Source organism: Haemaphysalis longicornis, unplaced genomic scaffold (assembly GCF_048455015.1).
Source record: "Haemaphysalis longicornis isolate Haplotype H1 unplaced genomic scaffold, Haemaphysalis longicornis Haplotype H1 scaffold_1, whole genome shotgun sequence".
In the NCBI taxonomy this organism is placed as follows: domain Eukaryota; kingdom Metazoa; phylum Arthropoda; class Arachnida; order Ixodida; family Ixodidae; genus Haemaphysalis; species Haemaphysalis longicornis.
The window spans coordinates 181,565,739-181,590,249 of record NW_027526203.1 but is presented as its reverse complement, the minus strand read 5'-3'; the positions used below and the strand labels follow the sequence as shown (position 1 = coordinate 181,590,249).

At 47.4% G+C, this 24,511-nt stretch overlaps 1 long non-coding RNA gene across 1 annotated transcript; it reads left to right on the top strand.

Moving 5' to 3' along the window:
* Positions 1-11,753: 11,753 nt before the first annotated feature.
* LOC144139873 (uncharacterized) lies at positions 11,754-23,640 on the top strand. Its single transcript, XR_013316306.1, has 3 exons — positions 11,754-11,959; positions 21,457-21,533; positions 23,404-23,640. It is a non-coding gene; the product is annotated as an uncharacterized LOC144139873 (long non-coding RNA).
* The last annotated feature ends 871 nt before the right edge of the window (positions 23,641-24,511 follow it).

Genomic DNA, 24,511 nt, shown 5'->3' with positions numbered 1-24,511 from the left:
CAATATCGTGATAATCCTAGAATATGGCGTTGGCTGTTGCAGCGAACGAGTACAATCTCTGTGGTTTCTAAAACTAATGTACAGTGCTTTGTTACTGCAATTACACTCTTATGAAGCAGAGATGGCATCGTTTCTATTACTTGCAATGATTTTTGACAGGTTCTCTATTTTACAGATTCTCTATCACTAACAAAACAAATAGCATGCTGGGGTATCTTAAACGAAGCTTTCAGTCTGCTTCTTCTTCTATCAAGCTACTTTTTTACAAATCCATTGTCCGCAGCCAACTCGAGTACTCCTCATCGATATGAGATCCTCACGTAGTACTTATTCATCAACTAGAAATGATACAAAACTCTGCGCGTTTCATTCTTTTTAACTATCAGCGAGCATCCAGTGTGCCTACGATGAAATTGAACTTGGGACTGCCACTGCTCACCACGCGTCGTAAAATCGCTCGGCTCTGCCTTTTCCATAAAATGTTTTATCATGATAGCCTTCACGACTTTCTTTTAACCCCTCTGTCATATGTATCTTCACGTCTTGACCACTCCCACAAAGTAGGCCAAATTTCATGCCATGCAACAACTTTTTCTAAATCATCTATCCGTCAACGTCAAAAGACTGCATGGAACCACCTTCCCCGTGGTATTGCTGCAATCGTTCATTCCGAGTTATTTAATGCTGCTGTTCATAATACCGTTGTGTAACCTTATTTTAACAAAGCGGCGTGCCTTGGATAAACACCTTTGATGTTATCGTATGTACGTACGTGCAATTTGATTGATTTGATTGATTGATTGTAGGGTTTAACGCGCCGACGCAACGCAGGCGATGAGGCGCGCCGTAGTGGAGGGCTCCGGATTAATTTTGACCACCTGGGGATCTTTAACGTGCGCCGAAATCTCGTGCACACGGGCGTTTTTGCTTTTCGCCTACGTGCAATTTGAGCCCCTGCACAATGTATATAGTTGCATATTTTATATTTAGGCTGCTACGTTTTGTTGTTGTTGTATTTCGTACCCCACTCCCCCCTTCAATGTATTCACACTGAGGGTATTCACAAATAATATTTAAAAAAAAGGACGCAGCTTACTCGGCGGGGAACTTTAGCGAAGCAGTCAATGACTTCTGATACGCTGATATCAACGCCTCTGTGGGAGTACAGAAGCACCAGGCCGACCGTACCCGGGACACTGTGGAGCGCTAGTTCTTTAACAATCTCATATTCGAAAATGTTTTCTCTGCGGTGGCAGTTGTCACTGGAAGGGTGACTAGAATCTGAAGCAAATTCTGCACATTCGGACAGATCCTGCAGTCGCAGTGAGAAAGGGCAGCTGTTCCTGTGCTGGGGAGGAGGCTTGCTGCTCTGTATGTTCATCCACTTTGCCCACCAAAGTCGCAGCTCCCCCAAAGCAGCCTCTGCATCCGACCCGTGCAAAACCGGCTACGAGATTTTCCGCTGCCTTCTCGCGATCGCCCTGCACTGGTAATATTTCGAATGGTACAATTGCACAAAAATACCCTAACGTTGTCCTCTGCTATTCGAACCGTTCGAAAAGCACACGACAATGTTAGAGTTTGTGCAGCGGCGTTGGTGCAACTGTGCTAACACGTAGTTTATGAATGGAATGAACACGTTTCTTAGAAAATATTGATCCGAATTTTTTGTTGCAACGCCACGATCCTGCTGGCAGACGCCTGCTCGTCGGCTGGTGGTTTCGACACTCATTTTCTTTGCCACGGCCTGCACGTGTGCAAAAATTTTTGGAAAGGAGGTATAGTGGCACTGTCGCGGTCATTTTTAATAGTCTGCTGTACCACGTCTTGGTCGCTCATCTGGGCGCTCATGTCGATGCTGCTCGACTGCGGCCTCTTTGATTGATTATGGGGCTCAACGCGCCGTAACTACGCAGTTATATGAGGCTAGCCGAAGTGGAGGGCTCCGGATTAATTTCGACCACCTGGGGATTTTTAACATGCGCCGAAATCTCGAGCACACGGGTGTTTTTTGCTTTTCGCCTCCATCTGACCTAGTGAGGAAATCGTAAATTTAGCAGTACAATATGATGACCAGGCCTTCCACCTGCTTCTGGTTATCGCTAAAGAAACTGAGTGGGCAAGAATGCCTTCTTTGGTCGAAATCAGCTGGAGAAAAATATGATTATTATTTTTTATTTGGAAGCACGGCGACCCAAAGGGATGTCAGAGCTGGGGAGAATTGGTAACGGAGCAACTACATCCTTTGTCTATCCAAGTGGCAGTTGCCAAAGTCCACACGGTAATTACCGCCTCCTTATGGTACTCCCGGCTCAGGGAAGGCGATGCCCGCTTCTGGAAGGGCTTGATGAAAGGCGGCAGATGGTCTCTTCTCTCCGCCGCGATCCATCAATAAGCTCGTGATCATGACGATGACGGTTGGACGTTAATGGCGCAAGGCTACCTGAGGCAAAGAGCGCCAAAGCAGTGGTGATGTATGAGGGATGAAGACGTAAACACTAAAATCGCTCAACAGGAACAAAAGTAAAATCAGTAAAAAAATGAGAATAGCTGGTGTAGAATACCAGGTTGGCATTATGCGTGGTCTGAAATTAGGTCTAAAAATTTTACTTCGGGTAAATATTTAAAAACACGCTTGACAGAAAACATGGGATCGTCAGACAGGAAAAACGGTGGGTGTAGTGGGATGTGGAGTCTGTATAGTTGTGGGAAGTGTTTGCGTCGTGTTGTATAAGTGCCTTGCATTGAATGAGTATGTGGATTACGTATACAGGCTCTCTCTCCACTCGCCGCAGAGGGGTCTTGCTGATCCAGTGAGCAGGCGAGAGGGAGTCACATGTGTGTGGCCTATCCGTAACCTGGCCAAGGACACTTCTTTTTACTGGCCAAGGCCACTTCTTATTACTAAGTGTAACTTGTCTGTCAGCGCATTCCAATCTGCTTCTCATGTATTGCGAAGGTGCTTTTTGATGTGTGGCTTGAGGACAGTATAGGGTGCTGTTGGTATGTGCAGTGCATTTGCAAGTGCAGCAGCAGTGGCCATAAGAACGGCGGTCTCTTGACCGGCGATCCCAGAGTGGCCAGGCACCCAACACACAGTCAGTTCAAGATTCGGGGCATATGCAGAGATAATGGTCTTTAGAACAAGATTGATGGCGTAGTTTATGGATGACTTTGTGGATGACAATGCATGCACCACACTCAAAGAGTATGTATAAATTAACGCCTAGGGCTATTATGTTCAATGATATGACTTGCAACAAGTAAAACGGCATAGGCCTCCGCCGTAAATATACTGGTTTATATTCATGGTTGCACTTGCAGTAAAATTGGGACCGTGCACAGCACAGGACACGGTGGAGAATTGCACTTCTTGCAACTCGATTTTTCTCAATTTTTACGAATCACAAGCCACATAGCACAGGGCGAACTTGCCATGGGGGTAAAATCGTGCTTACCGGATGTTTTACAGGTACCTGAAAAGGAGACAGTGTGTTCAGACACTTGCTATTTGACTCTGAGTGAGAAGGGTGCAGAAATGGTTGGGCGATTTTAAAGGAGTACTGACACCGAATTTTCGTGTTACGTTTTTTTGTTGCTATGGGTGCTAGCTATTAGCCCACTAATCATAGAATGGCACATTAGGCGGTCGATCGCAGCGTAAACAATAATTTACGGCGTCGTTTATTCGTGTCAGTTTCGGTTTCAACAAAACGAACGCTGAGCGGCCGCCATGACAGGAGGTACTAGCACCTGACGCCACCATTCTTGTCGCACCGCTGCCGTTCTGAACGCGCGTGCGAACGAGCGCACGCGCTCGCCCATATTCGCTGAGGTCTTCACCATCCCCGCGCGCCCGGGCTGCATGATGTCAGTCCCAAAACTATGACGTGTACACACGGTGTAGCAGCGTGCGCCAACCGCAGCCAGCGCGTCGGCAGGAGCTCCGACGTCGGCAGTTTGGGGCAAGTAGCAGATGATGTCATGCTGGCCCGCTGTGGGCTCTCTCGTGCGGACAGAGATTAAAATTGATTTAAAATATGTTATACCGAACGGTTGCTGTTGAAACTTGCCGAGAGATATCTCCTGATAAAAAGGAAGCATTTTACATAGTTATCTCAGCTTTTTAAAGGAGTACTGACACGAAAATTCAAAGCTGAGATAACTATGTAAAATGCTTGACAGGAAGTAGCACCTGACGTCACCATTCTTGTCGCACCGCTGCCGTTCTGAACGTGTCACTACTCCTTTATTGTGTCACTTTTGTCACTACCCCTTAAAGGAGTACTGACACGAAATTTCAAAGCTGAGATAACTATGTAAAATGCTTCCTTTTTATCAGGAGATATCTCTCAGCAAGTTTCAACAGCAACCGCTCGGCGCAACATATTTTAAATACATTTTATTCTTCGCCCGCACGAGAAAGCCCAAAGCGGGCCGACATGACATCATCTGCTACTTGCCCCAAACTGCCGACGTCGGGGCTCCCGTGACGAAGCCAACGCGCTGGTTGTGGTTAGCGCACGCTGCTACACCGTGTGTACACGTCATGGTTTTGGGACTGACGTCATGCTGCCCGCACATGGGGATGGTGAAGACCTCGGCCAGTCTTGGCGAGCGAGCGCGCATCCAGAGCGGCAGCGGTGCGACAAGAATGGTGACGTCAGGTGCTACCTCCTGTCATGGCGGCCGCTCGGTGTTCGTTTTGTCGCAACCGAAACTGACACGAATAAACGACGCCGTAAATAATTGTTTACGCTGCAATCGACCGTCTAATGTGCCATTCTGTGATTAGTGGGCTAATAGGCACCTACAGCAGCGAAAAAAACGTAACCGAAAATTTCGTGTCAGTACTCCTTTGAAGCCGGCTTCACCTCCAAACGCAAATGCATTGCCGGGAAAACATTTTCACGGGAACTAGAGAAAGTATAAGCCACCGTATACCAAAATAAGAAGGCCCTAGGACCTTATTTTAATTTTGTAAATTTTTCCTGCACCGGGAACCGGTTTTTGGCGGCGGAGAAAACTGCTCCAGACAGAGCGCGACACGACACCAGCAGAGACTGTATACAGTCAAGGCCAGCCAGAGAACAGCGTCGCTGTTAAAAAATGATGTGGAGAAGCGAAAGCCCAGGCAGAAACCTGACATGCTAGGCAGTTTTGACAACAAGCCACACATTCCGCTGTCCCTGAAACTGAACTGAGGCGGCGCTGTTTTCAGCAAGAATAAAGCGGACAAAGCAAAATCGTGCACCCCTCCGTCTAATGACGGTGATGGTTGAACGCAAAGCTTCCTCGCGAGCCTTGGTTGTCGTCAGGGTTTGGACATTGACTTACAGACGGATTGGACTTTGCTCGTTGAGCTTTGACTTTGACACAAGCAGTTTGAATGTTTGATGGCAGCGGCTTTGACATTCTTTTCCATTTGATTTCGCATGAACAAAGCTTCGCATTCAACTATCAATATGCGCAGGCAGTTTGCATGCCAATGTGCGTTGCTCATGGAGATGAGCACCAGGAAGGTATTCCCGATGATTTAATATATTCTCTCCTGCTTTGCTGCACGCTCTTAAGGGCCAAAATTCATATGATTAAAATCTGTAAATAACATAGCCAATGTTGCTTATAATTCTGTCATGTGTTTAGCATAATGTTAAGCCATAAAAAAGAGACACCTCAAAAATGGAGAAATATTTATTGTAAGGTACCAAATGTAACAAATTCAAATAGTGGCTATCTCTTGCATTATGAGCATATTCACAGACACCAACAAATTTAACACAACAGGGAAGTGATAAAAAACAGAATGGCAGTATGTAACACCAAATTCAAATAGTGGCTATGTTTTGCATTACGAGCACATTAATAAACACTAACAATTAAACACAACCGGGTAGTGATACAAAACAGAATGGCAGTACGCAACAATAAATTCATATAGTTGCTATCTCTCGCCCTACGAGCCCTTTAATAAAAACTAACAATTAAACACAACAACAAAGTGATACAATACAGAATGGCAGGACGTAACAACAACATTCAAATAGTCGCCGTCTCTTGCATTACGAGTACATTTATACTAACAATTAACCGAAACAGGAAAGTGATACAAAACAGAATGGCAGCCCGTAACAAAATTTAAATAGCTGCCATCCCTTGCCTTACAACACATTAATAAACACTAACCTTTGTGGTCCAGAACTTTTACCTCCTTTCTGACCGTTCTGATTTGCAGCTATTTTGCCAGTTTTTGGCGCTGCGAAGAAAAACGCGAACTGTGCAAGAAAAACTTACAGGGTATTTATTTTTAACAGCGGAGCTGTTGTTGCTAGCCGTAATGTGTACGACATCATCAAAAAATTCCGGGTCATAGTTACGCCTGCCATGTACCACTCCCATGATAATGCGTCTTACGTGGAGCGTCCGGTGTCGTTCAGGCTTGTGCGTGGCGTTGCAAAAAAAAAAATAATACAAAGAAAACAGTTCACATGCATCAGTGCCTCAAGAGGGAGCACAAGACAGCTCGGACTAAAGACGCCCAGTTCGCGAAGCCGGTTGCCGCTGGATCTGGCGCAAGCTGATGCGTTTCATTTCGGGAGCAATGTGAAAGCCTGTGGACAAAACCACCTGGGCCCGCCAGTTGTGCATGAGGAAGACGACGATATAGATGGATATGACGATGACTACTACTACCAGAGTGAAAAGCGATGACGGAACGTGTAAATAAACAATTTCAAACCTAATGCAATGCGTGGTGGTGTGTCCTTCAGTGCTTACATACAAAGAAATCGTCCAGCTTCGATATGGTTAAACCCTTGCGCAACTTAGTACAAGCTTCGCCAGTTTTTTTATTTGCATTCTGCTTGAAACTCCTTTACCAATATTTGAGCAGCGTGTGAAACCGCTCAAAGCGTTCTCCTGGGTGCAGGCTAGGGTTTTTACTGCAGGTTTTGCAGAAAAACAGTTTCCCTCCTGTTTTCTTTTGTTTTCCTGTCGCTACAAACAGCACAGTCCTTGTTACTTCGTCCTGGGAGATTGTAGATGAAATGGCTTGCCCCATCTAGCCTTTACTTGCATTCCATACGTGCAGGCGGGCACCGCTTTTTAGCTCGACAACGGACCACAAAGGGCTAACAATTACCGCAACAGGGAAGAGATGCAAAACAGAGTGGCAGCACATAATAACGAATTTAAACAGTCGCGATCTCTTGAATAATGAGAAAATTGATAGATACCAGCAAATATAATACAACAGGGAAGTAATACAATATAGAATAGGCATCGAAAAGGCACAAGTCACCAGTTAAAAAAAAAATGCACGAAAAGTAACACTAGCTACATGACATAACTGAGCAAAGGATTTAATTTCCATGGATAAGTAATAAAAGGCAGTTCATACAAAAAAACCTCATTGCAATTCTACTTGTGTCTATGGCATGCTGAACTCACAATATGCAATCGCAGTCGCATTCACAAATGTAAAAGAAAAAAAAGTTTAGATACTTTCTCGTGTTTCTGGCAGACAGAATTGTTTAAGAATCAGCACCTGATGCTCGGTTATTAAAGATCTCCCAGGAAGGTTTAACATCTTGAAAGGCAGCATAGTAGACTCAACACAAGAAAAAAAAAAAAAAAGATGACAGGGTGACGCCGTCGTCCTGTCGTCTTCTTGGTGTGGGGATGGTTCCGTTGTTAGATGTTATTTGTTGAAGGCATCCTTTTTTTATGGTGTACTGCTGCTCTGTTCACCAAAGGGTCATAGCCATCTAGCCACTCAACAGGAATGCCCTTTAATCTTGGGCAGTGCATTTGCCTGCTGGTTCCCATTAATGGCCTTATGCCCCAGGATCCTTTCAAGGTTGGCTTTAAAACTTGGATGGGTGTTCATGCAGTCGCAGAGTTGAGCATGTGTATGCCGAGTCAGATTGTTGCTGCCAAAACCTCTAAAGGCTGCTTTACAGTCTGTATTCATTGCGATGGTTATGGTTGAATGTGGATGTTGTGTGATATCCCTCCATGTTATGCCTTCCATGCTTCCTATTCCTTGTGAATAATCAGTAATTATTTCTGTATTGTGTTCGGGGGGTGATAGAAGGTGATGAAAATTGTATCGAATACCATGTGCACTTTGTTCATAGTACAATTTCTGTCATACCACCATGTGGGCAACCACTCCAAACATTAATACTTTTACCTTCCCTGGCTTAGCACTTTGTGTGGTTTTACAACCTCTTGGCTCACCCATCATCGCATGGCATTCTTGGCCTCGGCTGGGCTATCATGGTTCATGTCACCACAAATTTGGCCAATCAAGACTGATCATGGTCATTCAACTTGCTACAAAAAACTGCAGCTGAACCAATGCTGGATTAAGGGGAGGGCTAAGAAGGCTGCAGCCCGGGGCCTCGTCTCCAAGGGCAGGGGAAGGGGGCCACATTAACTGGCCTACTATATGGAACCTCAGATAATGGAACATTGAGCGACACGCGTGACTGGGAGAATTGCAGAACGAGGAAACTGGGCCCTGACTTCGCTCAGCCAACCCCAACAAAGCAGCGGGGGGTCGTGGCGGCTTGTGCGCCGAAGCTTCAACGCGGCCAGCCCCTTGTTTCCAAGCCAGGGGGTTCAGGTTGCCAAAAGCGCCATGCGTCTCGTGTTGTTGGTTTGTTTGTTTCGAACCCTCCGGGGATCGTTAGTGCTCGGGGCGTTCACTGTAAAAAAATATATACGGGTTGGCCACTACGTGCGGGCTTGGGACTGTCGTTTCATGTGTCTCTTCTCTGTAGACGGCAAAGGGAACGGCACAAAAAGCAGAGTCAGAACTCGCAGCCAGCCGAGTTGACAATTCAATGGGCCGAACTAAGCAAGCAAGACTTGTAGCGGTCTTGGCTGTGCTGCTTCTCAGTGTTCGCAGAATTCCGCTTCCGCGTGTCTTTCGTCAGTTATCACGCCGTACGAGAATCAGTGCATAGGAACCACACACATTCCCGTTGTAGCTCCCAATTACGCAGCAATCCTCTGAAGGGATGGGCCCATGTGAACGGGATTTCGGCGCACGTAAAAGATCCCCAGGTGGTCAAAATTAATCCCGAGCCCTCCACTACGGCGCACCTTATCGCCTCCATTAAGTCAGGGCATTAAACCCTACAATCAATCAACCAGCATTACAGACTCCATCGGGCAGCCAGCCACTGTGAGTGGCATGCTTCCGATGCGTTGAGTGGGCAAATCTGACGGTTGTTTACACTGGCTGCGCCACTGCTCGATATTCGAGAAGCCCAGAGCCAAGGCGGCGCATCAGTTGTGCCCGAAAACCCGAAAAAGGCAGCCTGCAAGAGGAACAAAGCAGGGACGATACGTACGATAGACATTGCCAGTGGACTGCCAGGGCCCAGGCACCGGGGCACCAGTAACATGGCATGAATTCATTCCTAGAAACAATTGAAGGCAGCGACGACGCATTCATTATTGGCAAGCCATTCATTATAAGGCCGGCTCACTTTTACGGCGCGAACTTAGACCCTGAGTCGCATTCCCCCGATGCGTTGGCGCCAGGCATTGCAAACCCTGGCACTTACGTAAGAGAAGGCATGGCATGAAAGGCGTAGTTAAAGTAGACCAACAGACACTATGGGAGACACGGGTGCGCAGAAGGTGATTGGTGCAATTGGACCCGGGCTGGACATCTTGAAATCGACCCATCGGACTTTACGGCAGAGGGAAAACCTCGCATTACGATTGGAAAGGACAGTATTGTTTCTTCATGTTGGACAGTGTTTGAAACGTCATGTACATAGTATGTAAAGTCAGTAGAAATAGCGTTGCTTCTGGTGTAACCAAATGACTTCGGAGCTGTCGTCTCGTTACGATGCCAACAGATAGAAGAAACTGGCCTAGCGTTGGCGCACCATCCAAGTCTCATTTCACCAACTGGGTGAACGAAAGGAAATAGCTAAAAGAGAAGATGTCAGCTCGAAAGCATCAAAGTGGTGTGTCTAAGTGAAAGGCAAAGATAGAAAGAGAAAAGTGTGAGAAGAAGCTGCCAAAGATGAAAAAATACCTGTTGAGTGCAGCTTCCGTGAAGTCGTGTCATTGCTGCAGTGCGAGTTCATTTCAAAATCCTGTGTGTCTAAGTGAAAGGCAAAGACAGAAAGAGAAAAGTGTGAGAAGAAGCTGCCAAAGATGAAAAAATACCTGTTGAGTGCAGCTTCCGTGAAGTCGTGTCATTGCTGCAGTGCGAGTTCATTTCAAAATCCTGATAGTACCAAGAGTGCTTCTGTGGAGGACTTATAGACTCCGTCCCAACGATTTTCTGGTGAGCAGCCAGACTTCACTCCCCGTGGTTCACCGGGTTCTAAGCAAAGGACGGCAACCTCATCCATTTTTACCTGTGAGCAACTGAAGTCAAGCAAGCCGTGTCCTGTTCCTACGCAAGCAACATCCATGCCACTTGGTGCAACCCCTGCCATGGAGGTGCACGTGTGCGTTCTGCCCTGCCGGATTTCTACTGCTTCTAATCAACAGGCGCCAAACCTCTCCAATCAGCCTGCTGATGACGAGCTCCAGAAAACGATGCTCAAAGAGCCCACAGACTTGTTTCACGGTAGCTCGACTGCGGGTCATCTTCCCGCGTGCCTCGAGAGGACGGATCAGCTGGCGTCTTGTGGCGACAAACTACAGAACCCACAGCAGCAAGAGGTAGGATCCGAGATTCTGCAAAGTGACCCAGCTAAGTGGCAGGACATTATTACTGACAATTTTCGGGGCAAATGCAATGAGACAGCGCTGTTGCATTTTCAAAATCGGGGAGAAAGTTTTCTGTCTTCTGAAAGACAATGCAAAACTCAGGAACGCTATATGTCACCTCATCTTTTTGCGGGAAAGGTTGTAAATGGGGAGGCATACGAGCGACATTGGTTAATGTATTCGAAGTCCAAAGGCTCTGTTTACTGTTTCAAGTGCAAACTGTTTTCGAGCAACCCGAATTCTTTTACCACACACGGATTGCCTGATTGGAAAAGAGGAGAAGAAAAGGTTTCCGCACATGAAAACAATGTCGAACACCAAAACAGCGTGGCAGCATGGCTAAACCGCTCTAACTTGAGCAGCACAATTAACAAGGAGCTGGTTAAGCCCCTGGTCACTCAGTCTACTTACAGGACAGAGGTGATGAAGCGCGTAGTCGTCGTGATTACGCTTCTAGCTGAGCGCGGCCTATCGTTTAGGGGCAGCGAGGAGGTTTTTGGCTCCCCGAGAAATGGCAATTATGTGAAAGGGCTTGAAGCCATTGCCCAGTTTGATCTCTTCCTGGAGGAGCACATCAAACGCTATGGGAACAAGGGGAAAGGCCACCCATCATACTTGTCCAAAACAATTTGTGACCAATTCATCGAGCTCATGGCCAAGGCTGTCAAGGACAGCCTCACTGACGAAGTAAAAAGGGCAAAGTACTGTCTCTAATTGTTAATAAGACTCTAGATCTTACACACTTTGATCAGGTGTCAGTGGTTTTGCAATACTGTTTAAATGCGAAGTGCACGACCACTTTCTCGGGTTTGTTCCCATTGAATCCCACACTGGCTTATACCTTTTTGATACCGTGATGTCCCTACAGACAACGAATGGCATCTCAATTGGCAACTGTAGGGGGCAAGCGTATGACAATGCAAGTAACATGTCAGGCAAATACAAAGGACTGCAAGCGCAAATCAAGCAGCTCAACAATTTGGCAGTATATACGTCCCGTGCGCTGGTCACTCATTTAACTTAGTTGGCGCGTGTAGCGTTGACAGTTGCCTTGAGGCCATCAAATTCTTGAGTGTCACTCAGACTGTGTGCGTGTTCTTTGTTGCCTCCCTCAAGCGGTGGAAATGTCTTCTGGACAGCATGGATTCCTCTGGGGAACACCTCGTACTCAAAAGTCTTTCTCAAACCAGGTGGTCAAGACATGCTGAATCATGTAAGGAAATTATGAAAAATTTCAGTGCAATTTTGCGTTGCCTTGAAGGCATCGCGAAGAATGAGGAAGAAAACAGCCTCACTAGGAACAAAGCGTGCTTGCTCCTTAAGAAAATGTCAACACTGGAGACGGCAGTCATGGTGATTTTCTGGAGTGAAATCTTTGATCATTTTGACAAAATGAGCGTAGCATTTCAGAAACCAGGCTTAGACGTTTCAACTGCTCTAGATCTTCTGAGCTCTCTGGAAGGCTTTGTTGATTCATTGCGACCTCTTCGTGATACCTTCGAGGTGAGAGTACGCATGCTGAGTACTAATCAGGGTTATCAGGATGAGGGAAAGCGCATCGCTTTGAGTAAGTACCCGGACGGGAAAAGCGATAGTACGCTGCAAGGTAGAAAGAAGTTTCTTGTAGAGACCTATAATGTAGTACTTGAATGTCTAGGCTTTGCTCTGCGAGTGTGAAAGGCTGCCTACGCTGATCTTTGCAAAAAGTTCAGATTCTTAAAACTGCTGACGGAAAATGGAACCATGATCTCTCTTGCACAGCAGGTGGAGAGATTGGTGGAGACCTACAAAAATGATTTGGAGCCAGCATTTCCAGCTGAAATCATTCAGTTTGAAAACTTTCTGCAAAGCTCTGTGTGCCAAGACACGAGTGCCCTGGGTATAACAAAGTTGCTACACAAAAGACAACTTATTAACATGTTCCCGAATCTTTACACTGCATTAAGAATGTACCTAAGCATACCCGTGGCGAACTGTGAGAGCGAGCGATCGTTTTCCAAGTTGTCACTGATAAAAAAACGCCTTTGTTCGAACCGTCTGGACGACAAGTTGAACTCGCTTGCTATCATGTCCATTGAAAGTGACCTTGTAAGGGAGCTATCTTTCGAGCAAACTACATGGGATTTTGCCAAGGCGAAGGCCCGAAAGATGCTGTCTTAAAAGAGCACTGTTTGCGCTATACATGAGTGCCCGTGAGATTTTTTCATGTTTCTTCTCCCTACCTGCATGAGTAAACATTGAGCTGTAATCCAAAAAAGTGTACGTCTTCATTGTTGATCTTTGTTTGTTGTTCTTGCAATGTGACTCCCGCTTTTAATTATCCATAGTAGTATGTTTTCTTCTCTCAAATCGTTTACAAATGGCGTTCGTTCGGACCACATGTATTTGGTGTCCTCTTTTCTTCCTTTTGTTAACTGAGCCGTCACCAAAGATATGCTTTATAATTAAAGTTTGTCATTTTAATCTGAAGTAGGTATATTGTCCACTTTATTGGGCTTGCAAGCCCTTAAAACAAATATATACTGAATCTAATATGTACTTATTGCATAACATGTATAACAATTTCCGCACTGTGATGCTTCAGTTGAATCCCAATAAGCACTGTTCTTGATACAACAGCATGTCTCCTCAGAAGATTATAGATTTAGTAGTCCAAATAAAACCAAGCGCTTAAGAAAACATATCTAGATAAAGCGAATGCACATAGTAAACATAGCTGTTGGTGTTTTCACTGGGTGTTTCTCTTTTTTTTTTTTTCCTGAGCCGGACCAAACTGTACCAATGGCCGTTCTATGGTTTACGGCCATGGAACGGACACGTATCGCGTGTTCCGACGGTCATGTTAGTGGCTGCGTTTGTGTTGTGTGCTGCAAAAACAGACCTGACGCATTACTATCGCATGAATCCCATCAATCGTACTTTGTTCTTTTTAACTGAAATAATTTTTTAAAATAAAAAAACTGTTTTCAGCTAAAATAAAACAAAATGGTATATTTTAGTAGTGGAGCGGAGGAGGGTGGGGACGGAGGCTTTGAGAGAGAGAGAGAGAGAGAGAGAGAGAGAGAGAGAGAGAGAGAGAGAGAGAGAGAGAGAGAGAGAGAGAGAGAGAGAGAGAGAGAGAGAGAGAGAGAGAGAGAGAGAGAGAGAGAGAGAGAGAGAGAGAGAGAGAGATTTATTTCGGGTAAAAAAGGGCGTAGGGGACGTAGGGGGGAGGGGTGGGGGGCGTCGAGGGCCGATACTAGCACAGTAGCCCAGGGCCCCTATTTTCCTTAATCTGGCCCTGAGCTGACTGGACCAGACAGCAGCCCGACTGAGGAGTTAACATGGTCTACACACTGCTTGTTTTGCCTTTATAGGTAAGATGCATTATTTGGTGTCGAATTACATGAAACTTATGGTTTCTCCTTCCAGACTGCATTTGGGTTAAGCCGTGGTCAATAATACCGAGTGTGTTGCTGGTGTGAAAGCGATTTGGCCAGATACTCTGTCTGTGTTGTGCAAAGCATGCAATAACTTCCTCAGTCCCCAGGTAGCAAAATGGGTACCACTGTTTCAAAGGCTGCAGCTCACCATGGTTCAAAATTCGTGCCTTCAAATTTCTCTTGCTGCAAGGAGAAGCCTTGCTTTCACTAAATCCTGACAGCTGGCACCATATGTTCAGTCCTCAGTCACGCTGAATGACCGTAACGTGAAGGATACCAACCGCAAAGAGGCTGCATAGGAAGTCCTCATTGTGGGGGATACAAATGCTTCTCAAATCACCCACGCTCTACAGTGCCAGCTGGGGGGAAGCGGTAAGCAAAGTGTCCACTAGTGCCGTGTCCTACGGGCCCAAGCGGAGGACATCAAGGCATTCTGCAGCTGATACAAGGAAGACCCCTGACAAGAAATTGCAGTTCGTGATTCTGCACATGGGGCCTACTGATGTGCTGGAGGGTGCACAGCCAGAGACCATAGTGGAGGCCATTAGAAAGACTCTGGTGCCACACACACCATGCCTCATCATCTGCTCGCTGTCGGAGATCGCAACACGGAGAAAGGAAACACAAATGCAAACCGTGCTGCTGAATTCTCTCTTCAGGAAACTGGACCTGGACCTGTCAGCCTGCACTCAGGGGGAAGGACGAATAGCTCGGGATGGCATTCACTTCCTTGCAGAGACTGCCCGCACATTGGCGGGCTACCAATTGGTAGCCCAGGTTGTGAGCACTTTTTTTAGGGGTACCGAAGGACAGTTGCAGAGGCAGGGACAGGAGGAAAAAGTCACCCGCATGGCACAGGACATCCCCACGAATCTTCTGGAGGTCCCAGAAGGATTTTCTCATGGAAGGTGCAACGGCACATGGGGTGGAAACAGGTCCCAGAAGAAGTGAGGAGCCATGCAGCAAGCCCTGTAGAGTTGAAGGAAACACAGCAAGAGACCGGGGGTGGGGTCCACAACATCCCAGGGCACCAGCGACAGGGAGCACTGCCATGGTCCCAGCTGGGAATAAGAAACGGGAGGACTCATCCCCCGGCACCAGTAATACTGGCCCCGGGCCAACACCCACCGGAACCAAACTTTCGGACTGGGTTACCACCGATGGCAATCCTTTTGGCAATCCTCACCTATGACAAACCGATGGCCACCTTTTTCCCGGGGCATCCAACCACCGCAGCAGATGCTTGCGGACCTGCGTCTCTTCCACATGGTGGGAGACTTCGTCCAGCAGCACCTCAGTCGAGAATGGGGTCAGAGGGCATGGGGTAGGCTGGCCGCACAGCCATCAACATGAGCAGGAAGAGATCAAGGTGGGATTCCTCATTCTTCTAACAGCACTAAAATGGCGCTAAAACAGTGGTCACCGTAAGCTCAAATGGACCGAGTTGTACCGAACACTGCAGGAAGACAAGACCTCCCTGTTTGCGGTGGCTCAGACGCCCCTTCGGGACCTGGAGGAGCCACTTGCGCACTCTGACTGGTGTTGGGCGAGCTGCAACAGAGCCAGGCAGGGGTGCAAGGGTGGAGGAGTGGGCTTCCTGTGGAGGTGGAACCTGCAGTGGCAACGCCAAGATGTGGAGTGCAGTGACCACCTGTGGATATGCGGCGATTTGATGGGTAGACTAGTGGCAGTATGTGTGGTTTACCTGGCGGTGAACTATAAGTACAGGAAAGAGAATGTGCAGCTACTGGACTGTGTTCGCAAGGACGCACGCCAGTGGGCAAACCACAGGGAACTGATCATCCTGGGCGACTTCAATGGGCACCTTAGTGATTTGGACGGCCACACGGACTTCAACGGTATGCTGGTGCTGCAGTTGGCTGAGGACCTGCAGCTTACAGAATGCTTACATTCTGAACGTCGACCAGCGGTGCGTGGGCCAGTTCACGTGGTGTGCTCGGGAAAGCGTCATCACCATAGACTATGCGCTGATCTCCCACGGTCTTGCCGATGCCTGTAGTGTGTGCACAGTGGATGAAGAGGGCCTGTGAAGTGTGGGAAGTGACCACAACCGCTTGTGCTTGCAGTTTGGGACGGCAGGGTTTAAAAGGAAATTGCAGCAGAAGAGGGCTATCGGCAAGTACCTGCCTAGCACTGCAGTGGAGAAGGTATGTGAACTTGTGAAGACTTTGAGGTCAGCCCAAGTAGGCATGCCGCAACATCATACGAGGACTTCGTAAGAGCCCTACGGGAGGTCACTGAGCATCACATGGTGCAGCAGAGGCCAGGAAAAAAGAATGGTGGACAATGAGGTTAAAACGGCATGGAAAGAGCACTGCAGAGCAAACCGTGAGCACAGGCGGGCACTCAAGAAAGGGAGTGCCAAGGCGGTCTCACTTCGGTGGGCTCAATACATTGAGCTGAAGGATAAGGTGCAGGCACTAATCCAGGCAAAGTTGGCTGAACATAGCACGTGCCTCTTTCAGTTCCTACACTTAGACAAGAAGTCCACTGCCCAGAGGTTCTGGTGATAAGTCTCGTTGTTGGGCAGCACCCCCTCCGAGCCAGCTTACGGATGGGATTTCTGGACACCCTATTCTAGACCTAAAGGCGCACCTCACCCAACACTTCACACAGGTATTCGGTGACTCGGATCCTCCTGCTGACCTTTGTGGTGAGCGGGGGAGGACGTTTAACATGTCACTAACTCTATCAAGGACAAGGAGAAGAGCCCACATTATGCCTTCTCGAGGCTGGGAGTGGACCAAGCCCTAGCACGCTTGAGGGACTGCACAGCCATGGGCCTAGACAGTCTGTCAGCCCGGCTGCTAAAGAGTCTAGGTCCCAATGCAAGAGAACAGTTGGCGGACCTGTTTACAGGCATCATAAAGGGAGCTACAATCCATGAGGGCTGGTGATTGGGCAGGATCACCCTTGTACCTAAGCAGGGTGGTAATGCTGCACACCTGGGTGGCCACCGGCCACTCACCATCACAAGCATTGTGTACCGTGTTTGCGAGCATTCTTAAGAACTCTCTCAGAGGCTGGGCTGAGGCACACAACCTCCTAACAGAACTGCAGAATGGATTTCGACGGGGTCGCAGACTGGATGACAACCTGTTTATGCTTACGCAGTGTGCAGAGATAGCCAGAAAGGAAGGCTGCCCCCTGTTGTGCTGCTTCCTGTACGTAAAGAGGGCATATAACTCTGTATCTCATGCCCTTCTCTTCAAGCAACTGGCTCTGCTGGGTCTCCCTGGGGCCCTACTGGACACCATACAACACCTGTACGAGAGAAATTCGGTTGTGGTGAAGCTTGGTGGCGTGCAATCTGCATGGATCCAAGTGGCCGAGGGACTCTGGGGCAGGGGTGTCCACTTTCACCACTGCTGTACATACTATGTATATGCAGCAGGCATTGAGCAGGAGCTGCTCAAATCAGGCCTTGGCTTTGGCTTGAGATTTAGCACCAGATAGGGTTGCCACCTTTCCCCTCAAAAAAAAAAAATGGCCCTTATTACAGCTGATGTTTGCGACGTAATGATCCAGATCAGAGAAGACAACAAACTACGCGAGTAAAGATACTAGAGCCATCGTCAGTCTTAACGTCGCCAAAGCCTTCGACAATGTCAGACCCACTGCAGCCAGCCTGCACAACTTGAGTAAGTTAAACGAAGGCGCAAAAACGTACAACTACATGCGAAATTTTCTCTTAGATCGTACGGCAAACATAGAACTGGGAGGTATGACCCTCGAAAACATCAAACTAGGCAACACGGGAACGTCACAAGGTTCGGTACTATCCCCCCCCCTCTTTAATGTGGCTATTATGATAGGACTCCTGGAAAGACTTGACAGGATAGAAGGTCTAAGATACACCATGTATGCAGACGATCTCACGCTGTGGGTAAATAGTGGCAGCGATGGACATATCGAGAACGTTCTTCAGAATACCATAGACAAGTTCAAAGGCTACTTAGAGCCGCTAGGACACAAATGTTTTGCCAAAAAATCCGAGGCGCTTTTCCTCAACCCCCAAAAGAACAGGAGGATGGGCAGAAATGACTGCGACATATGACTGAAGGCCGGCGGCAAGCCTATACCCACAAGGGACAAGATTAGACCGACAGAAGTGAACCAATATAAGTACCTGGGCTTGTGGATTTCGAACAATTTTAACTGGAATAAGCATATCGATACTGTCTCGGCTAATGCTCCTCGAAAACCCTTCTTTTTAAGACGTGCCTTAAAATTTTCAACCCCCTCTGTACGCCTCTTAGCTTACAACACAATTATTCGTCCCATGCTAGAGTATGCGGTAATTATTTGGGATCCATACACTCAAACCAATATTAAAAAACTAGAAAACATTCAAAAGAAGGCGGTACGGTTTATATACAATTCTTACAAGCGCACATCGATAACTGCATTTCTCCATAAGAGCAACCTGCCCACAGTATCTGAGAGGAATCGAATCCTACGCCTGAAATTTTTAAATCAAATAGTTACTGGACAGTGTGCTATTGACACCTCCAACATCTTTCACTTTTCAACTGGTTACGATACAAGACGCTGACACACGCTAACAGTCACACCACTCAATCCACGCAACAACTGCTTCAAATACTCATACTTCACAAGAACCATTGTCGATTGGAACAACCTCTCTAACAATGCGGTAACCGAAAAATCACTATCTGCTTTCGAGTCGCGCCTGCTCACATGATGCATCTTCTTCTGTTTTCTGTATATTTTTGTGTATGTTTGTGTGTGTGTTTTGCCGCGAAAGTTACTCCTGTAAATTATGTTTCTCCCACCCTGCTAATATCTTGAACAAAGATCGCAGTATTAATAAATAAATAAATAAATAAATCAGAGTCCTCGGGCTATACATTCAGGACTCCAGTAGAAATACTGAGACCATCCACAAACTAGACAACACCGTCGCGCAAATTTGCAGAATGTTTGAAGAAAATTCGCAGCACATATCCACCAAGCATGGGGAGATGAAAGAGACTAATCTGCTCAAGCTCTTTCAAGCCTCTGGCATTAGCAGGATACTCTTCATAGCGCCCTTCATGAAGCTAACCAAAGCAGAAAAAAGTAAGCTTGACATCATAATTAGAAACGGCAGCAAATGTGCGCTAGGTCTTCCCCCAAACACCTCGACGGCCAAGATACTTAGTATGGGTGTATCTAGTACTCTCGACGAACTCACTGAGGCGGCAAATGCATCGCAACAACAACGGCTCCTGAGCAGCAAGACGGGTCGGGGAATATTAAAGCATCTGGGATATGAGACAGGAGAAATAGTCAAAGACAGTATAAGGCTACCCAAGCAGCTCAGGGAAAAACTTACGGTGTCCCCCTACCAAGAAACATGAGCCCGACACATCATGAGGCTAGACGTAAAAGTAGAGTCAGAGCCCTGCAAATTAGATATGGTGGCAGGACTGACGTCCTGTGCACAGGCGCAGCGGAATATCAGACGAAAAGAGCTTTTGCGGCAGTGGCGGTCATGGAGGACAGGGGCAGGGGTGTACGGTACTGCTGCACGGTACTGAGTAAAGACGTAACAGAGGCAGAAGAGTCAGCCATCGCTCTGGCGATGACTCAATCAGGAACGAAAACGATAGTGAGCGACTCGAAGTCCACCATCAGAAACTTCGATCGAGGGAGGATCTCCAATGTCGCATGAAGGATCCTTGCGAACGCCAAGGCACCAATCGAACAGGCAACATTAGTGCGGTAACCAGCTCATCGGGGCCTCATCGGGAATGAAAAGGCACATGCGACCGCCCGAGGTCTTACAGTCCGGACGATTGCCACCGCCACCGAGACAGACTCGGTTCCTCCGTACGCGGAGCCCTTAAGTGCAGACGACAGGCGAAACTTCCACAAAATAGTACAATACTGCTGTGAGTGACTTTTGGTCAACAATAAGTGTTTCCCACAAGGAATTGCACCACAAGACAGACCAGGGTCACTTTGTCATTCAAACCCACAGCAGAGGAAGCTGCACACAGCATCTCCAGACATGCTGTTGGCACTGTGAAGGCAGTCTAGAGACAAATGGAGGTGGCTGTTAATGGCATATAGGCAACATAATTGTTGTGTATGATGGTACTTGGATGATATGCAGCCATAGGTGTGGGCTGTGTCATACAATTCTATGTAGACGTCATACTGGATGGCCCAGTTCTTTACTTGCAATAACAATAATGTTCTTATTGAACTGATAGGTGTGAGGTACCACCAAGGCACACGAATTCACAAGAAAGTACGTAAGAGCAAGAACACGAGTTTATAAGGAAACGTCTGAAGTGAAGTGTTATGCACACAAGCGCTTGCATCTTTGTGGGCTGGAATATGCATTTGTACTTACTACGTGCAATAAAGGTAGAGACATATTTCCGTGCAGATCTGACAAGCTCCATTTTTGTTATCCTTTTAGATCAAATGTGTCAAGGTAGGCCTTTTAAATGCTACATTATTTCCATTACAGTAGAACACTGCTGTTATGTTCCCGAGTGCTGCGTTTTCCTGGCTGCCGAGTTGTTGTGGGTCAGTCCCAGCATCACCCCCCGGGCCCCGTAGGATCCCATGCATTAACAACCTCGATGTCACATCATAGTCACGAAAATGTTCCCGCGTGCTACGTCAATATAATCGGCACCCCGCAACAGCATGAGCAACGAGCACCAGCAGCCATTTTGGCTTTCCATACAGATTGGACTGGCTTGATCACGAAATTAGCCGCATACTGTGGTGGCATGCACAGCGACAGCAAAAAATGGCAGAAGGCGTCTGGGCAGGTTTCACTAATCCTCATCAAGTTTGTGAGTGGTTGCACCACTTGCGCTGCTTACGCATGCTGGCATTTGCTCCTTTGTTCTGCACTTTGTTGACGCACGCCTCAAGTCACTTCACAAAACGCCGCTGTCACATGTGAGGTCCTATCCATTGAATAGAATGTGGCTAAGTGCACTGATTCATCCAACAGTGGCGATGAAGTTGACGAGGCAGGGGGGAGCAGCAGTGGGAGAAGCAGCCAGAGCCAACATTTACCTGGCTGTAGGTAGCCGTGTTTAAATTGGTGAGGAAGTATAGTACACACATTCAAGTGATGATCAAGAAAGCCACATGGCACTGCAAGTTAAGAGAAATGTCTTGGGCTCATTGGTTGTGAAAAAATGCGACAGACAATGCTGCACAATTTTTTAAAGGGCCAAGAAAGCACCTCAGTTGTGTGCAGTTCAGCACTGCTGACATTTTTCATTCATTCCAGTTTTGGGAGGAAGATGAAGAAACAAGACGGGGCCTGCTTTGCTTGGAGTTGAATATTTTCAGGCCTGCCGAATGAGGGTAAGCCCGGATCATCTTAAAATTTGGCACAGTAAGCCTGTTAATGTGTTTTCACGTCCTGTTAAAATTACATTTGATTTGAAAGGTGGCAGTGGTTCCTTACACTCACCTGGTGTCAAACAGGCTTTTAAGCAAATAGGGGCATGTTCCCAAGTAAACGTAGTTTTTTCTGTGCCCCAGAAACTGTTAAAGCGTTGCAAAGAAACACCTCCTGCCAACGCAAGGAAGAAAGGCTGCCAGATTAAACATAAAAATAAGTTTGTGCCTTGCGTTGACGTCGTCGTCTACGTCATTCCACTCTCCTGCGGAAAAAAGTACGTCGGCCAGATTTCAAAGTGCCGCAACGTCCACCTACGTGAACACCTTAGGAACGTTCAGAGTGCCCACACCGTACACCTGAGTGCACATTGCAAGAGTTGTGGCCTTCGTAAGTACTGTGCCCCTCTGTACAATGAGTGTGCAATCATTTTTAGGAGCAACAATCAATTAACAAGAGAGATCGTAGAAGCCACCTAAATGGCATGTCTTGGCGATGCACGCAGCAGTACACTGTCCCTCAGTCTTTCAGAGAAAGAACTGGGTTATCTGTTCTCCGCAGCGGTGCTTTCGGCGTGCTAAATTATGCCCTCCTTGTTTTCTGTTTTTGTATAGATACTGTGGTTATCTCATTATGTGCAGTGCCTGCTGATTCCCGGGTCTTTTCGCGCAACCCGGAAAATGTGTGGATACTTATATATTGTGTGTTTTCCGAAATACATCTTCAGTTGAAAGTCAGCGCTTGTCCGTGTGCCACTCTCTTCGTCCTTCATCTAATTGTTCGCGTTGTAAGCATTAATTCATTTGATTTCAGGCAATTTTGCCTGAGATCTCTGAGATCTAAGTCAGCGGAGGACCCTCAACTACCACAGGACTAACATACACCTGGTCACTAAACAATTACGCCAGTGGCTGCACACAGAACTCGCGCAACCTTAGCTGCGAGGTATACGCAGCGCCGGCTTCAGGGCGGGAGGTTCAAATTCCTAGTCATTGTTTTCATTAATTTCGCCTCTTATTAACTTATTTCCCAGGTTTTATGTTATTTTAAGCTCGTTTCGTTACATTTTACTTAACTTCAGTCAGTTTTAGTTTCCCATTAGTTTAATTTTTGCCCCTTTTGTTTTCTCATGTTCCCTTCCCTCTGCTTAAGTTTTTAGTGTCGTGCAGTGGCGACCGCGAGCTTAGGGGCTCGGGCTTGGCTTGCCGGGGTTTTCTGTGCTGGTTTTCGATTTCTTGGACCCCAGTCCTTACCAAACTGGGGTCCTGTTGGCGCGACAAGCCCTGGCAGGGCCTCGGTCCGTTTTTGCCTCTTTCAATGCTACCGTCTTCAACCATAACCCCAATTCTTCCTGACTGCCGCTGCGTTTCGGTGACCGCTGCAGTTCTTCACATGATTGGTTTAAATGCAATAGTCTTTCCACCTACCCTTAGTGCCTACTTCTTTCCGTTCTCCCTTGCAGCGGTTCTGTTATTTCAGTTTCACTTTTGCTTAAATTGGAGCGCTAGTGCTGTTTAATTCTGTTCCTTTTAGATTTCTTTTCCGACTCTCCGAGCCCGAACATCCGGGTGCTCCAATGCATGTTAGGTCAAGTTATTTTTTTTTTCCTCTCCCTCTCAAAAACGCTTTTTTTACCCCATACTTTTTTTTATTTATTTTGTACCTTTTTAATCTGGCCCCATTACGTTACGGTTCCCTGCGATTGCAAACACGGGATTTCTTTGTCTTCTCTCTTTTCCTCTATCTGGTTTTCTCCTTATCATTTTTTTTTTCCCTTGCTCCTCTCCTCTCGCGCCATCTCTGCTTGTTGCGGTTTTACGCCCCCTTCTACAGTACTGGTTTTAGGCTCCTCTTCTGGTCTCGGCGACGCCTTGGATGCGTCACGTGCAGCCCTCCCATTGGCCTGGCGGTTTCGGCTCGGTGTACTTAAGGGACTGCTCAGCGGTTGCCCGGGCTCTTCCTCAAGCGGACATGCCTCCCGTTCAACGTGTGCTGGGCTAAGGTCTTCGGAGGAGCCCCCCTGCCGCCACCGACAGCCATTACTGGAGGGACTGCTTTGCAGCTCCTCAGGTTCTTCTACACGCGGAGCTCCGGACCACGTGAGCGCCATAGGGGGGACCATGTAGCTTATCTAATTCCCTTAGTGTGCAAAATAAAACGTCTTTCGACTTGCCTCTTCTCAGGGCTGTCGGACGGCTTGGTGTGTCTTGTATTGCATCTGGACTTAAATTCTTACTCCTTCCTCCTCCGGCCTGGCAAACCGGGTTCTCTCTGAGCCGTTTCACATACCCCGTCAGGACAACCCCTTCCTCGCGGACCGTTTGACGCCGTCCCGAGCTCCTTACGACCCCTATGGAATTTTTCACAAGTCAAAACGTTGCCTCTTCGGGTGCGGATTGGGACCCCTCGGCCACGAACTTTGTGAGGGCTGTGGGTTCGATCCCCCCTCGAGGTCAGTGGGTTTTTTTTCTTTTCCATTCTCTTCTTTCTTCTCTCTTTTTTTTTTTTGCTGTTTTAGAGACTCACTGGGGTGATGCAGGGGGACTCCACTACGTTCGATCCTCCTTGCTTCTTAAAGGGGTCCTGAAATACCTTCCGCCGATGCATGGATGTACATGTACCCAAATAAAGCAATGTATTTGCAATCTCCTCCCGCAGGAATTTTGTTAAAGCGATGAGTATTAGCTGAGAAATCGTAAATCAAAAACCGCGCATTATCGTCGCTCCGCGTTTCCTCCTCCTTTCGACTTACTCTCCGCTGTTGACGGTGCGCGAGCCTTGCCTCCCATGATGCTGCGCTCCGCAGCGGTGACGTACTTCCGCTATTGCGCTGCTCAGACTGTCGTCTGCTACGGGCAAGCTTTGTTGACACCATGAATCCCTCAAGGCTGGAAAAGCAAACGAAAAATCTGGCCGCATGTATGCGGCGGCCTGGCCTTGC